The sequence below is a fragment of the Pteronotus mesoamericanus genome, unplaced genomic scaffold (genome assembly GCF_021234165.1).
Source record: "Pteronotus mesoamericanus isolate MK-2021 breed Mesoamerican mustached bat unplaced genomic scaffold, CSHL_Meso_final contig_116, whole genome shotgun sequence".
NCBI lineage: Eukaryota > Metazoa > Chordata > Mammalia > Chiroptera > Mormoopidae > Pteronotus > Pteronotus mesoamericanus.
The window spans coordinates 43429693-43444078 of NW_026555027.1; the positions used below are offsets into that span (position 1 = coordinate 43429693).

At 41.8% G+C, this 14386-nt stretch overlaps 1 protein-coding gene across 3 annotated transcripts in view; it reads left to right on the forward strand.

The window, feature by feature from the left end:
* The first annotated feature begins 5644 nt into the window (after positions 1-5644).
* The window catches only part of KLHL24 (kelch like family member 24), a 40061-nt gene continuing 31319 nt past the window's right edge, over positions 5645-14386 (forward strand). The window contains exons 1-3 of one of the 3 annotated variants that reach the window (XM_054581161.1): positions 5645-5666; positions 10047-10181; positions 11746-11808. The gene's annotated coding sequence lies outside the window, so the exon portion shown is untranslated. Of the gene's footprint in view, positions 5667-5997; positions 6238-9803; positions 10182-11745; positions 11809-14386 lie in introns of those variants that run through there. The other 2 variants (XM_054581170.1, XM_054581153.1) reach the window with 2 other exon arrangements.

Genomic DNA, 14386 nt, shown 5'->3' on the forward strand with positions numbered 1-14386 from the left:
TATTTCCACCTTCCATTGACATCAAAGAAGCCTGAACTCTGTACTTTCTTAAAATGGATTTGAAGCACTACTAGGTATCTCGTTTTCTTGATTGGCACCTTCTCAATCAATAAATCTTTCCTTATCCCAAACTCTGATGTTTTGAGTTTTGGCATTTTAAAGCATCAGACACATGGTCTTTGAACCAGTAACAACAGCATCAAGTGAGCTTACTTGTGAGGTGAGGTGAGAATTCTTGGAGATTGGTGTCTGATTGGTATCTGGAGATTGGTGTGCCAGCCTCTACAAACACAATTTCACAAGAACCCGAATGACCAGGAACATGAGAGGTCTGCAGCAAATATCCATGAGCAGGTCCAGCCCTTTCATATCTGCTGAAGGATTTCTGGGAGGGCTACCCATAAAGCAAAAGGGAACCGCAGATGGAAAAGACACATTCTCAGAAACTGCCATCATTTGGAAGGAGAATACTGCTACGTACAGCATAAGAATATCATGTTGGAATTAATACATGCCTCTTATATGTCACAGGCTGGCAAGAAACTGAAGCTGAAGTCCAAGTCCACTAGGGCCAGAAACAGGAATTTTATATGGACCCATACCATCTGTGGGGCAGACTGCTGAACAGCGCTCAGAGTGGAAATATGGTCATTTTTAAAACTGGCCTAAGCTTGTGACCAGATATGATGAGCAGAATGTACGTGTTCATACCTGAGAGGATTTTGCAACATGTCATGTGAAAAGGTGATATATGGTGTCCCTTGGAGAATCAGGCCTACTTAGAACAGTCAAGGCAGGAGTCATTTATGACAAAATATCAGGTTTCTCCAGATATTTCTCCAGACCAGAAGGGCCACTTGAATTCTCACTACCGGGAAAGTAAATAAGAAGAAAGGAAGGTAAAGTCAGATGTCCTTGTGGCAGAAGAATAAAGAGAAGAACAGGGATTGGCATCCCAGTACAGGGAAGACGCAAGTATGCCTCAGCTTGCTGAAGTCAGAGCCCAGAGTTCACAGTGATGAAGAGCCACCCTCATCTGCATCTAATGTGACAAATATGGGCACAAACAGGATTTGGAGGCCAAGAAGTCACCAGCTCCTGGCATCTCATGGGCTCGAATCTCTGAAGGACAGTTTCAAGAACAAAGCAAGGGTTGCCACCACACCCTACCCCCAGGTAGAAAGTTCACTTTTGTTTCAGTTGTGAGGATTTGTGGCAGACTGCGTACCCGAGGGAAAAGCTCAGGGAGGGGAAGAGGGAGCTCATCCTCCAGGAGACAGAAGACTTACCTCTTTTCCCAGATCTCAAAATGGAAAATTTTCCAGCTATATCTTTGCTTGGTGAAAACTAATACTACTATGTTTTTTAAAGATTTTATTTATTTATTTTTAGAGAGAGGGGAAAGGATGGAGAAAGAGAGGGAGAGAAATATTGAGGTAAGAGAGAAGCAGCAATTGGTTCCGTCTCTGAACCTGCAACCCAGGCATGTGCTCTGACCGAGATCAAACCAGCAACCTTCCACTTTGCAAGACAAAGCCCAACCAACTGAGCCACACTGGTCTGGGCAATGCTTCTAGGTTTGATCCCAAGTTTTAACTGGCCTAGTGGAGCCCACAGCTGACTGTCTGGGTGGGGTGGAAGAAGAACCCCTGAGAGGTAACTCAAACCTTTCCTGTTAACTACAAAGCCAGGGAGAGTCAGACCTCTGCATCCAAAAGGGCTTTAGAGCTGAGTCACTCTAACCTCTCAGGAGAAAGGAGGGAAGGGGTGGGCCTCAAGGCTGGAGAGACTGAAGTGCCATGAGCAATAATGTGTTTACTCTCCCCTTCACTCAACACTCTGAGAGGTATTGTATAACAAACTTGCTGAGATGTTAAATATGTCTGTGAAGGAATACGGTCCTGGGGCGTGGATAATTTGCTATTTATGATATTCTGTTTTCTGAACACTGGATCTTTCTTGCCTGAAAGGTGGTGAGTATAAAAACGCAAATTACTGAGAAAGAGATAGGGTTGGGGAGGGGGTGTTGTCTAGGAGGAGGATGGCAGAGATCATAGAAAGGGAGGAAACCCAAGCTTGTGCCTGGAGAGAGGCCCAGAGAGAGGATGTCTAGAGAGAAAAGAGGAGTAGCTGAGGTATGAGCTGAAGTGAGGGAAGAGATGTTTAAAGGGAGCTGCTACAGAGTTTTGTGGTGTGAGATGCTATGTAGTCCTTTGTAAAACCTTCAGTAAAATCTCCATTCATCAGTGCTTTGCAACTGGGATTTGCTGTAGGGGAGAAGCTCAAAGTGCTGAGCCCATACCTGGCCAAAGAACCCAGCCCCAGCTGCATTCAGGGACTGGGTATAAACACAATGCCAAGAGTTGCATTCTAACAAACACTGGTGGTATGCATGGCTTCATGGGAGGTGGGGGAGAGAGGAGAGAATCAGAGAGGGCCCCAGAGAAGTGGCACCAGAGATGAGCCTTACAAGAGGACCAACATTTCTACCACAGTTGGGAAAAGGGAAACAACTTCAAGTACAAGAGGCCAAGAGCAGAGGCAGGGAGGTGTGAAAATGTTTGGTATGTTTACAGAGTGGTAATTGTCTATATGGGGAGGAAGAGCAGGCTGGAGAGAACATAGCAAGAATGGCTGGAGGAACAAGGGATTTTTGGCAACCTTAAATCTTAGAGACAGTCATGGATGCTCTGAAGAGCAAAGCAAGGACTGCCATGTGCTATTTGCAAGAAAACAGAATATGGAACAACATACTATATCTCTGAAAGGAGAGGTTCCCCCACCCCACTCCAAGTATCTGCCTCCTTCAAGTGACCAGGCCAACCTGGATTGTAAAAAATCGCATAAAATAAGTCGCATTACAGCTTAAATCTCACTCAGTTTCAGAAGGTTTCCCCTGGACTCGACAGTTCTACTTATAGTCTATCCCCAGCTGAGGAAAAGACTGCTGCTACCTGGCCGTGCTCACTGACCTGTCGGGTACGCGTAACTTCCAAGGTCCTTCACCAACACTGAAACCACTCAGACTCTGGCGGCCTGAGGAGCTCTCACATCCACCAGTAGCCCTCTGCCCGTCTCCAGGGCTGCCTGTGTCCAGTGGTCCCCTCCCCGCCTTCCTCTCTCAGAGTTATGATTGATAATCCTGTACCCATCTTTCCTAAGAGTCTGAGGACATTGTCATACAGTCAGGTCCAAGTGGATCTCAGGGGTTCTGGTGGCACTATTTTTTTACTCTCAGTTCCCCTTAACCTCAAGAAGTAGCATACCATCAGTTACCAACAGATACTCACTGAACACCTACTAGGTGCTCTACAACACAAAATGAAGGTCCCAGCTTGATAGTGCAGTTGCTTGGAGCATTGTCCTGATGCACCAAGGTTTCAGATTTGATGTCCCCAGGCAGGGTACATTCAAGAATCAACCAGTGAATGAATAAATAGGTGGAACAACAAATCAGTGTTTCTCTCTCTCTGAAAAATCAATGAATATATAACAAACAAAATGCATAAAACATGATCCCTGATCTCAGGGATCTCAGAGGGTACTCAGTTGGGAAAGGCATGTAAATAAACACGGACAATTAGTGTGATGACTGCTGGGAAGGATGTGAGGACAGTTTCCTGGAAGACAGAGGGGAGATATGTAGCCCAGAGGAAAATGGGGAGGAAAAGAGGGTCTCCCCGAAGAGAGGACCCACAAGCTGACTCCTGGAAGGAAGAATAGAAACTAGTTTAGTGAATGGGGTGAAGGGAAGGAGGGGGCATAGGAGGCATGGGGAACAGGATATGAATGGGAATGGCCTGAGATAGAGTCCTTCGGGCAGCTGTGGGTAGTTTAGGCTGCAGAGATAGACCCTAAGGTGCATCAGAAAAGACCTGCAGAACTGCCAGGGAGTTGAGATTCATGAAGGCAGTAAGGACCCACAAGTGCTTAGCTGTCTGCGTATTCCTGGAAAAAACAAAAATCCATACAAGAAAGCATTGAATAATAAATAGTCTTATTCACATAGACATTAAATAATTATTTAACCAGAAATTATAATATTGGAAAGATGGGGGGGGGGACAAGGATGACAACGACCTTCACAGAAAATAGCCATGCCCTTGCTGGTGCGGCTCAGTAGATTGAGCACCAGCCTTCAAACAGAGAGGTTGCTGGTTTGACTACCAGTCAGAGCACATGCCTGGGTTGCAGGACAAGTCCCAGGTTGGGGACAGGCAAGAGGCCACCAGTCACACATCGATGATGTTTCTCTCCCTCTCTCTAAAAGTAAATAAATAAAATCTTTTTAAAAAGAAAATAGCCATTTGCTATTTCCATTTATATGGAAATAGAAATTAAGTACGAGAATAGTTAAAGTAGTTGAAAGTGATTGTATTCTGAGAATCAGGAGGGGAAGGGTAGAAGATGGGACTGCCCTTGCACTACTGACCCTGTAATATTTAGTTTTGTATAGAAACTATTTAGAAAGATAATTGTGTACCTACATTAATGTAAATGCAATTTTTTAAATGTACGTGTGAACTCCAATTTCACCACTTAAGAACTGAGTGACCTGGGGCTGTCTATCCTCCCTGTTGCTTAGTTTCTTCACCTGTAAAATGGGATAATATCCCCTATCTCGCTGAATTATTATGAGGATTAAAGGATGTATATAAAGTGCCTAGCACTGAGTCTGGAGCTTAGTAGGGACTCAATAAATTTTCATTTTTAATAAGAGACGGAAAAGAAACCTAAACGCATGTTTAAGAAGACTAGATACCAGCCTCCATATTACATACATCTCTGGTCATTGCAACACAACCTTATTTAATAACGGCATGACTGTATTCATAAAGAATAGAAGAGAGAAATTACAACTGTGACATCAAAAACCAAAAACTAGTTAAATGTTTGAAAGACAGAAGATATACCCATCCTTGAAAAAAATTAAAATCTGCGGAAACAAAAATCCAGAAGAGTGTTCTTTAGTGAATCTATCTACCTTGGAAAATAGGGATTTGCAACAATTTTGGCTTGGCTTGTACATCTAAAATAAAAAGGTAACCCAGGATTTAATACAGGTGGCAGTAACATATTTACATAGAAAGACGGTTTCCCTGCGCTGTGTAGCAATGATGGTTTTAGTTCCTTTCACCTCTCAGGCCCTCAGATTTCACAGTTGGGAATCGAAGGGTCAGTTCTAAAAGGTCGTTAAGGCTTGTCCCAAACTCCAAGATTCTGTCACTTCATGGAAATGTCCTTTTGCCTTGGACGTGGCAATAAATATACCGCTCAGGTTTCTCACTAGGCTCCTAAAACTGATGCAATTCCTTAATCTGTCTCTAACTGAAACAATTTCCGAATCTGCAGTCCCTGGACTGGGTCTTGTCACTCTCGCACCCGACCTCGGTCTACAGCGGGAAACCCTAATGGCCTCAGCGGTCGCCCCCAGAATAGGAACTACATCTCCCAGGGTACCCCGAGGGTGGGGAGCCCACTCGGATTGGCCATGGGCAGGTGACGCTAAGTGTTTTGGCCCAGACGGTCACATGTTTCCTTTGTTGTGAGCTGCGGCTGAGACTGGTGGCTCGAGAAGTCTCCGGGGCTAAAGGGAGAGCTGCACCGCCAGCCGCTAACGGACCGCGGGGCAGCCACTGCTGGCCGCTTCCAGCCTTCGCCGAGAGGTACCCGGGGATGACAGCTCCGGAACCGGCCGAAAGGCGAGGAACCGGCCAGGATCGGGGCGGAGGGGCGACCGAGGTCACAACCACGGGTTGTCTGCAAGAGGGAAGCCTGCGGCGGCCGGCCTCCCGGAGCCAGACAAGGGGTGTCTGAGGAGAGATTGCGATTGGGGCTGCAGGGCCCCTGTCTGGGGCGAGGGGTCTGCAGGGCTTCCCTGGGGGGTCTTCAGCCCCGGCTCGATAACAACAGTCCTGAAGGGAGGGCACCCCCGCCTCCTCACACTGCCGCCCCGGAACCGCCGCGCTGCTGACGCGCCCCGCGGGGGGCGGGTTGGGAGGGGCAAGGCCGCCAGGGTTGGGGGTAGCAGGTGCGGGTCACCCCGTCACCTGGAGGACAGGAGCAGCTGGCGGACGGGGCTGGGAAGACGGGTCCCGCTTGTTGCCGATGGGCTCCGAACGGGGCGCTGCTCTTTTTTAACAGAAAGAAGCACTGAGAATGTGAAGGCCTCAGATAAAGCCTTCCCGTTTGGTGGAGGCGACCGTTGTCTGTCGGGGGACCGCTGACGGAGTCCGGGTGGGTTCCCAGGCTACGGGCCGCTGAAACCCCATTAAAGCAGTTGCGAAATGTGCTCGGCACTGTCACCTGACCGTTACCCTCCGCCCGCAATCCCCGCGAGCCTTTGTTTATCACGGATTGTGGCGGGGCCAGCGAAAGGAACCCGGCCCTGGAGGACCGTCCCCGGGGAATCGCGGCGGGCGGGGTTGCGGGCGTTGCGCCGGCGGAGTCTCCGCCTACCCTCCCCACCTTCCTATCACTCCAGGACTCGGCTTCTTAATTTAGTTCCTGGTTTCCCCGCCCCCTCCCCCCCCAAGTTCTGCACATTCCATGCGCAAACAGTTAAGGCGGCCGGGATTGGAGTGCGCCAGCCTGAGGGGCGGGAACCACAGGGCGAGTTTCGTGTGTTTATTGGCGGCCGTCTTGTCGCTAGGTGGTCCCGCCCAGGCAGTTCTTTCCCGCCCCCTTGAAGGTGATCTGGAGGACGCGCGAGGGCGCGCGCCCTTGACTCGCTCGCAGCTGCGGCCCGAACAGAGTGTGCGGTGCGAGCCTCCGCGCGGAAGGACCCTCGCTTGAGTCCGGGTCGCCCGCGTCGCCCCCAAGGAAGCCGCGCGGCTTCTGCCAGAACGTTGGGGCAGTTCTGTGTCCTCGGGGAACCGCGGCCGCGGCCCTCCCTGAAGGGCCGCAAAATTAGCCCTGTTTAAGTGGCGTCGTCTTACCTGCCAGAATGGTGGGAAGTCCTCTTGAGAATTTGTTCTTAACGGTTCTAAAAACAGGGTTTAAATAGTTAAGTAAGGACCATAACGCCACATTTTAGGGCGCGTCGGTCGCACCTTGAGGCAGTGTCTATGAATAACTAATTTAGTGGATTTTAATGATTAATCTCTTGCACCCTTAAGCAGCATTTTAAAAATCACGTCGTAAATATTTGCAACTACAGACTTTTTAGGTCCTCCAGCTGAGGTTGGTTTTAATCAGGTACATAAAATAAGATTTAAAATCTGCCTACTGTTGACCAGGGTATAGGAAAAAATCAGATATCCTTTGAGGATATACTTCTGAAAGTTAAAAGATTCTTCAGTACCTCGGTTTAGGTGAATTGTTTTCTTTGGGAGATTATACCTCTTTAATGTGCTAATCCCCTTGAAAATTGAAACTTTGTGACAGCGAATTGCAAATACCTTGTTTTAAAATGGTAAGGCAATATGACTGAAATAAAATCCATAAAAACAAACATTTTAGCCACGAGTGTGTTGAAGATGCAGTTTTCCTGATCTCATGAGGAGATCGTGGAGATAGAGTGCTTGGGTATTATCAGGTTTTCTTTTCCTGTAAATCTGTAAGAATTGACCCAAAACAATGCATATCTGTAAGAGGTTGATTGAGCCGCCTGGGTGAAGCAGGAACTGAATATGAACAGTTTTCAATGGTTATGCATTTTAATATTTTTTTTTAAATTGAGGTGGGGGTGACTACACCCGAAGGAGCAGCTTCTGTGATCCCAAATTCCCTCCTCACCTGTGATTCAGGGCTTTTAACCTATCTAAATACCTACAAAATATACACCTTTCAAACAGATAAAAAACCACCATTCAAAATGCTGCTTATCCAGACAAAGCCCATGACTTAGTTTCTACACAGGAAGAAGAAATAGTATTCTGAGTTAGATTTCAAGAACTGTATGGTTTCACTCATATATAGGATATAAAACTGAAATTCATAGGCACAGACAATGTAGTACGGTGGTTACGAGAGGGAAGCCGGGCAGAGGGGAGTGAAAGGCAAAGGGAGCCATATACATAGTGTCCGAAGGTGATTTGACTTTGGGCGGTGAGGACACATGCAACATACAGATCATGTATCTTAGAAACATACACTTGAAACCTATATGACCCTATTAACCAGTATCACCCCAATAAATTTAATAAAAATAAATAACAATTTTAAAAATGAGGGCTCAGGCTGGTGTGGCTCAGTTGGTTGGGCATCCTGTCTGGCAAACCAAAAGGTGTGGCTGGGAGTACTTACTGGTCAGGTCACCTACCTGGGTTGCAGTTTGGGTTCCTCCCTGATAGGGGCCTGTAAGAGGGGCAACAGATCCATGTTTCTCACAGTAATGATTCTGTCCCTCTCTCTCTCTCCTTTCCCCTGGGTCTAAAATCAATAAGCATGTCCTTAGGTGAGGATAAAAATAAAAAAGGGCTATCAGCTTTAATTTAGACTTGTTTGGTTTTTGTCCAGGTTGCTAAAACCTTCATGTTTTTTCAAAAAACTTTATTTTAACTTCCTTGTTTTTTGTCCTTTCATTAAAATCCATAGGTCAATCCTGTGAAAAATAAATACTATTTATTAAATAAGCAACTGCAATTATTTTTGTATATACTTTTTAAGGCCCTATTCTATTAAAAATAATATCTAAACTAACTTATTTTAATTGAAGAGTTTGTCACTATGCCTAAATTCACATAAGGGCTACAGTTTTTCAGATTTTGGCACATCTTAAAAGTCTACTAAATTTGTGTTAAAATTAGACTTTATTTGGAGGTTTCTAAAATTTATTTTTGTGAATAATTTGTGTCACCACTAAGGTAAATAAAAACCACTTGACTTACAAACACTTTTATACATAGAGAAGTCATCTAAAATACTGGATCTTAAAGTTGTTCAATGGCAGAGCAAAAACAGTGTCCTTGCAGAATTTAACTAATTCTGATAAAAGAACCAAGAACAATTTTGCCAGCAGACAGCATAACTATAGCATATACCTATAGATCTTTTGATTTTAAAATAAAGCAATGCCTTAAATACCTAAAAGAAACGTGTTAGCAGGATAAAACCAATGAAGTTAAGTTTACATGTCACGTCTAGTAAGAAGCATGAGTAGACTTAATAGGACAGCTTAATACCAGGTATTATGTCTGATGATTAATGATTTATTTTTCTTCCATTGGGGAATATTAGCAACCAAAAGTTTTAAGGCCAGGGAGAGAAACAATGAGGGGAGGTATTCAATGTTTTCGATTCTGTGATTTGGGGAAAGATAGTATTCTTTTTGAGTTTTAGAACCATTTGTCTCAGTCTAACATTGTTTAAGAACTCCTACTAAATTTTTCATCATTAGGTACCTCTTATTTCTCTTCCTCTCATTAATAAAAGTCATAATGTATTGACTATTTATTTGAGTTTCTGGTAAACAAAGGATATTCACTAGCTGCTACAATTCTAGACAAAGAAATTGCAGGCTCTATTTGGTTTCTGATATCTTAAGTGGGTAAATATGTTCTTGGTGGTTCTATTAAGAAATTAGCAATGTTGAAAATAGCAGCTTGCAGACTGGACTTTAAATATTAACATTTGTAAAACTTGGTTCAAGAACCACTGCTCCAAGAGTAAAGCTTTACATTGAGAAGCATGAATTTATAATTTTAAAAAAGCGATCATTAAATATAATGGTATAAATAAATAAATTAGCTTTGGGAAAATATCTGAAATTTACAAAAAATTGGTTTTATATAGTACCATGTTAAATATAATTTTCTAGTTATTTTAAAATAATGGATTTCGTATTATGTTGCAGTTATTTTCTTCCTTTGAGTTACTGCGTATCTTTAATGATGTTATATCTGCTATGTTTACTCACTCAAGGTTAAATTAGAGAAAATGAAGTTTGTTGAGCTTCTAATGTGGCAATTCACTTCTGCTTATTGTAGGGACATGTTAGTCAAGATGTTGGTTTCCTTTGTTTCCTGGTATTTATTAGTCTTTATAAGCCCCCTCATTAATCTATACTATTTTTAAGGCTGATTGTAACTTCTTTCTTTGTGTAGATTTCTGCATTCTAAAGGAAAAATAAGCTTGGTGGCAGTTCAGCTACACTCTAGATTAATTCTGATTACATATATCGTCTTTGGACTTTGTATGCTGGCCTCCTCTGTCTTTTGCCCTTACTACATATTAGGTTGGTAAGTATTAGTTAAAAACCCCACAGAAAATGCCCAAGTGAACTACCTTGCCTTTTTCCTCCTTAAGGCACACATAAACTAATTATTAAAATTCTGCGGCACTCCAAAAAATATATTTTTTGCCTGTCTGACCGAAAAAAAGGTATAATTTTGATTCCTTCACATCAGATGGCTATTGTTGTGTTGGCTGTTGTCATTTTTTTAATTTGACAATCTAATGGAAAAGAGGTCAGTGCCCCTGACTAAATAGTCAGCTATTGCATATTTTAAAAATTTTTGTGCCATACCAGTTGAGAATCACTGGTTTAAAGTATAATTCTAGACCAGATCAATTGTGAGAGAATCTGTTCCAGTTAGTACCTGTGTTTTCTGATAGAAAAACATTGAGAATTTGAGTCAATTTTAGTATAAGTCTTAGAGTTCTTGTATGGTCCTTACTTCAGCCAACCCGAGTCTAAAACTGGATCTGAATCTGGTATTTGTGACCCCAGTGCCAGAGAGTAGGCTCCCTATAAATATTTTTGAAGTGACCTGAATCCCTGTATTGGCTCAGAATGTTATTGTCCATTGGGAAGAAGCACTAAGCTAGCATTAACAATCCCCTAATTTGACCAAGTTGAAATATTAAAGGAACGCAAAAGGTAGACTGAGTTCTACAAGTAAAGAAACATGTGCGATAACATTCACCTCACAATTATCATGTAATCAGGGTATAGAGCTGTATGTTTGTAAATATCTGTAGAAAAAAATCAGTAGTCCATAAGTTGGACTTAAGAATTTATGAGTTCTGTTTATAGATATCTGGGCCAGAAAGAAGAACCTTTCGTGTTTAAATACTATTGTTATTCTGTGCACAGTTCAAGGGGCTAGAATTTTCTGTTAAGCATTACTCTCCTTCCCTTCTATCAAAAAAAAGGAGTTATACTGAATTAGTTGGTTTCTATAGGTACTGCATCTATATAAATTTCAACGAAGCAGAAAATGTATTTCTATATTAAAAGATTAAAAACAATTATTTGATAAGCTTGGAGATTCTGTGTGGATAATCTACATAATGATGGATTAAAAATGAATTTTTTTTCTGAATTACCCAGAATACTTGAGATTTTCTGAAGCTGATTCCAAGGTTATATAATACATAGTGACTAAACTGTTTGCTTTTGGTAATATTCATAGACCACTTCATAATTATTTAATGGCTCCAAACTCAGACAGGTCAATTACCAGACATTCTTCAAATATCCAGTGCAGAATTATCACAGGATATATATTATTCTCATCTCAGTGCTACCATTAGCATGCTGCTGATGTAAGTATTTACTCATCTTTCACTCAAGAAACCTTACTGCAGGATATAATTGCCAAGTAAATAAGTTGATAAATAATTAAACTAATTTGTGTGTAAAAATATAAAATTATCTGCTTTAAGGAATTGTTATTCAGTAATGATTTCCTATGCAAAGGCAAATTTCCAGTCAACTATACGTGAAGTAAAATATACAGCCAACTGTACATGAAGTAAATTGTATCTGATTTACATGTCGCTATTCTCCATTTATTTTAGGTGTGGAAATTAAAACAACACGAATATTTTGACTGGGGCTTTGAGCAAGCAAATGCAAAAAAGGTATATTAATAATATTTATAAACTATCTAAACTTCGTTATTTGAGAATTTAAACCATTTTACTCTCTTTAACCAGGGGTCACTTAGGTCAGTGAGAGTCACAGGGAATAATTCTGTCCTCAAGATCATAAGGGAAGGCAGTGTCACTGTCATTTCTGTTACCAAATAAAGTATTGACTCACTCCTTTCTGCTCCTTCCTGGGAGTCTCAGTCCCCCTTCAACATTTCCCTCCAGTCTGGGAGACATTAGGGTAAGTTATCTCAATTCATTCTTCTGGGACGTAAATCAAAAACATGTCATTTTAAATCCACTTAACAATCAGAAACGATGTCTAACAACATTTATGAATTCTGTTAAGAAAAGTCTTCCTTTCAAGTGATAGTGTAGCTCCAGAAATAAAGCTCCTGAAGAAATGAGGGACAAAAAGAGTTACTTGCTTTTCTAGACAAATCTTGTGACTTTGGCAGCCAGTCATTGACATGACAGTCTGATCACCCTTGCATCCACTAACTTACCGAGATAGAACTTTCAGTAATTATATTTCCTTGGAACATTTTCCTCTTTCTTTTGTCCAGAAATGCCTACTTAGTTGCTGACTTTTTCCATTAGTAATTAAAATACTTGATTTTATAAAATGGGAACACAAAGACTAGTCAATTACATCGGAAAGCCCAAAAGAGAAACTTTAAAATGTGTCTCCTATTTTTAAGACCCTCCTGTGCAAATCATTTACCTAGCCCATCATCAATAGGAACAGTTTATAGGGGGTTGGCTTGAAAGTTCATTTAGTTTTTGGGTTTTTTTTTTGTTAAACAAAAGGCACATTTTTCATATTTCACCAATAACTTTATTGATTGGGATATTTTGCATATGTCAGCCATCTCTTGCATGGTATACCATTGATTGTTCTCAATGTCTTGATTTGATTGCTATTAACTTCAAGTGGTCTACCTGACCGTGGAGCACTGTCCAGCAAGAAATCTCCAGCACAAAACTTCACAAACCACTTTTAACATGTTTGATCAGTCACAGCACCTTCTCCACACACTGCACAAATCTTTCTTTGAATTTCAGTTGCATTTTTACCTTAAAGCATAATATGCTGAAAATGTTGCTTATTCTCTTCCATCTTCAATATTAAAATGGCTACACAAAAATTCACCAATTTTGATAAGTTTGGGTTTTTTTATGCACGCTGATATGACAGCTGTCACAATACAGTCCAACAAAATTGTTTCTAATGAAGTTAAAGACAACTAAGCACTACTAGAGCCACCTTATGGAAAAAAACAAATGAAATTTTTGGCCAACCCAATATTAAATATTTCATGCTTTGTGGAGACTAGTTAATAGGAGAGTTCTCAGAAAGTCCTGAGAAAGTGAGGATGTCCAAAAAACCAAGCCAAATCTGCTTGGAAGGAAACAGCCCAGATCTGAGACAGTTTCTCTTACAAACAAAGCAGTAAACAAGTATCTTGTTGCTGTTAAATACTTTATAATAGCAGGTGATTTTATAGGTGTTCTAATCCAGGATTCTCAGTTGTACATTGGGTGAAAGAAGTGGGAGACCTCTTGTAGGTCAATAATTAAGGAACCAGCAATGAAAATAAGGGTCTTGTTTTGGGGGGCCAGGGGGGTTTAGTACATTTATTAAAGTTGGAGACAGTGAAACAAGAAATGGCTTAGGACAGAAGAAGCCACAAGAGAGAGCCTAGGCAAGGCTGCGTTGTCATAGAAAAGAAACGAGCCAAGGCGGGGCTGCTCTCAGCTCACTGTAGAGTCAGAGAAAAAGGGGCCTTGCAGACCGGTTCAGACGGTTAGCCTAGACAAGCTGCTGCTGCCTGCTGCTCCCCTGGTTACAAGTCTCAGTGGGATCCCCTAGGCTCTAGGAGATGGATGCCAGTTGGGGAAGAAGAAGGAAAAGGGAAAGGCGTGGACATGCTCCCCCCAAGAAAGAGAACACAAGTTTTAGTCAGCCGTACATTAATACTTAACTCACTCAATATGCTACCCCCAAATTTATGAGGTACTGCAAGATACCAGATAACAAATACCAGATATGTAAGATTTTTGAATACAGAACAAAGAGTATCTCTTCATGTATGTAAGTAAACTTGTCCCTTTTATCCAAAAAGGGGATTCTATTGTAAGTAATGCTGCAGTGAACATAGGGGTGCATCTGTCTTTTCAAGTTAGTATTTTGGATTTCTTCAGATAAATACCCAGAAGTGGAAATACTGGGTCATGGGATAGTTCTATTTTTAATTTTTTGAGGAGCTTCTGTACTGTTTTCCATAATGTTAAGCCTTCTTCATGCTACCATAATTAGACCTGTATGAGATTCTGAGGGCATGGGAATAAATGAAAGTTACTGTGAGTGCTCTTAAGCCAATTACAAATACATTTTGGATCATATATCAACTTAAAGAGATGTAGAAAAGCAAGTAGAATACCCCTTAAAAATCAAAAGTTAAGAGAATTGATAGCTATTGCCCAGTACCTCAGTCCACTAGTTACCTATTCATAGCTACTTCTAAGGGAGGTTTAAAAACAAATTACTACATATTTAGAGTGGGAA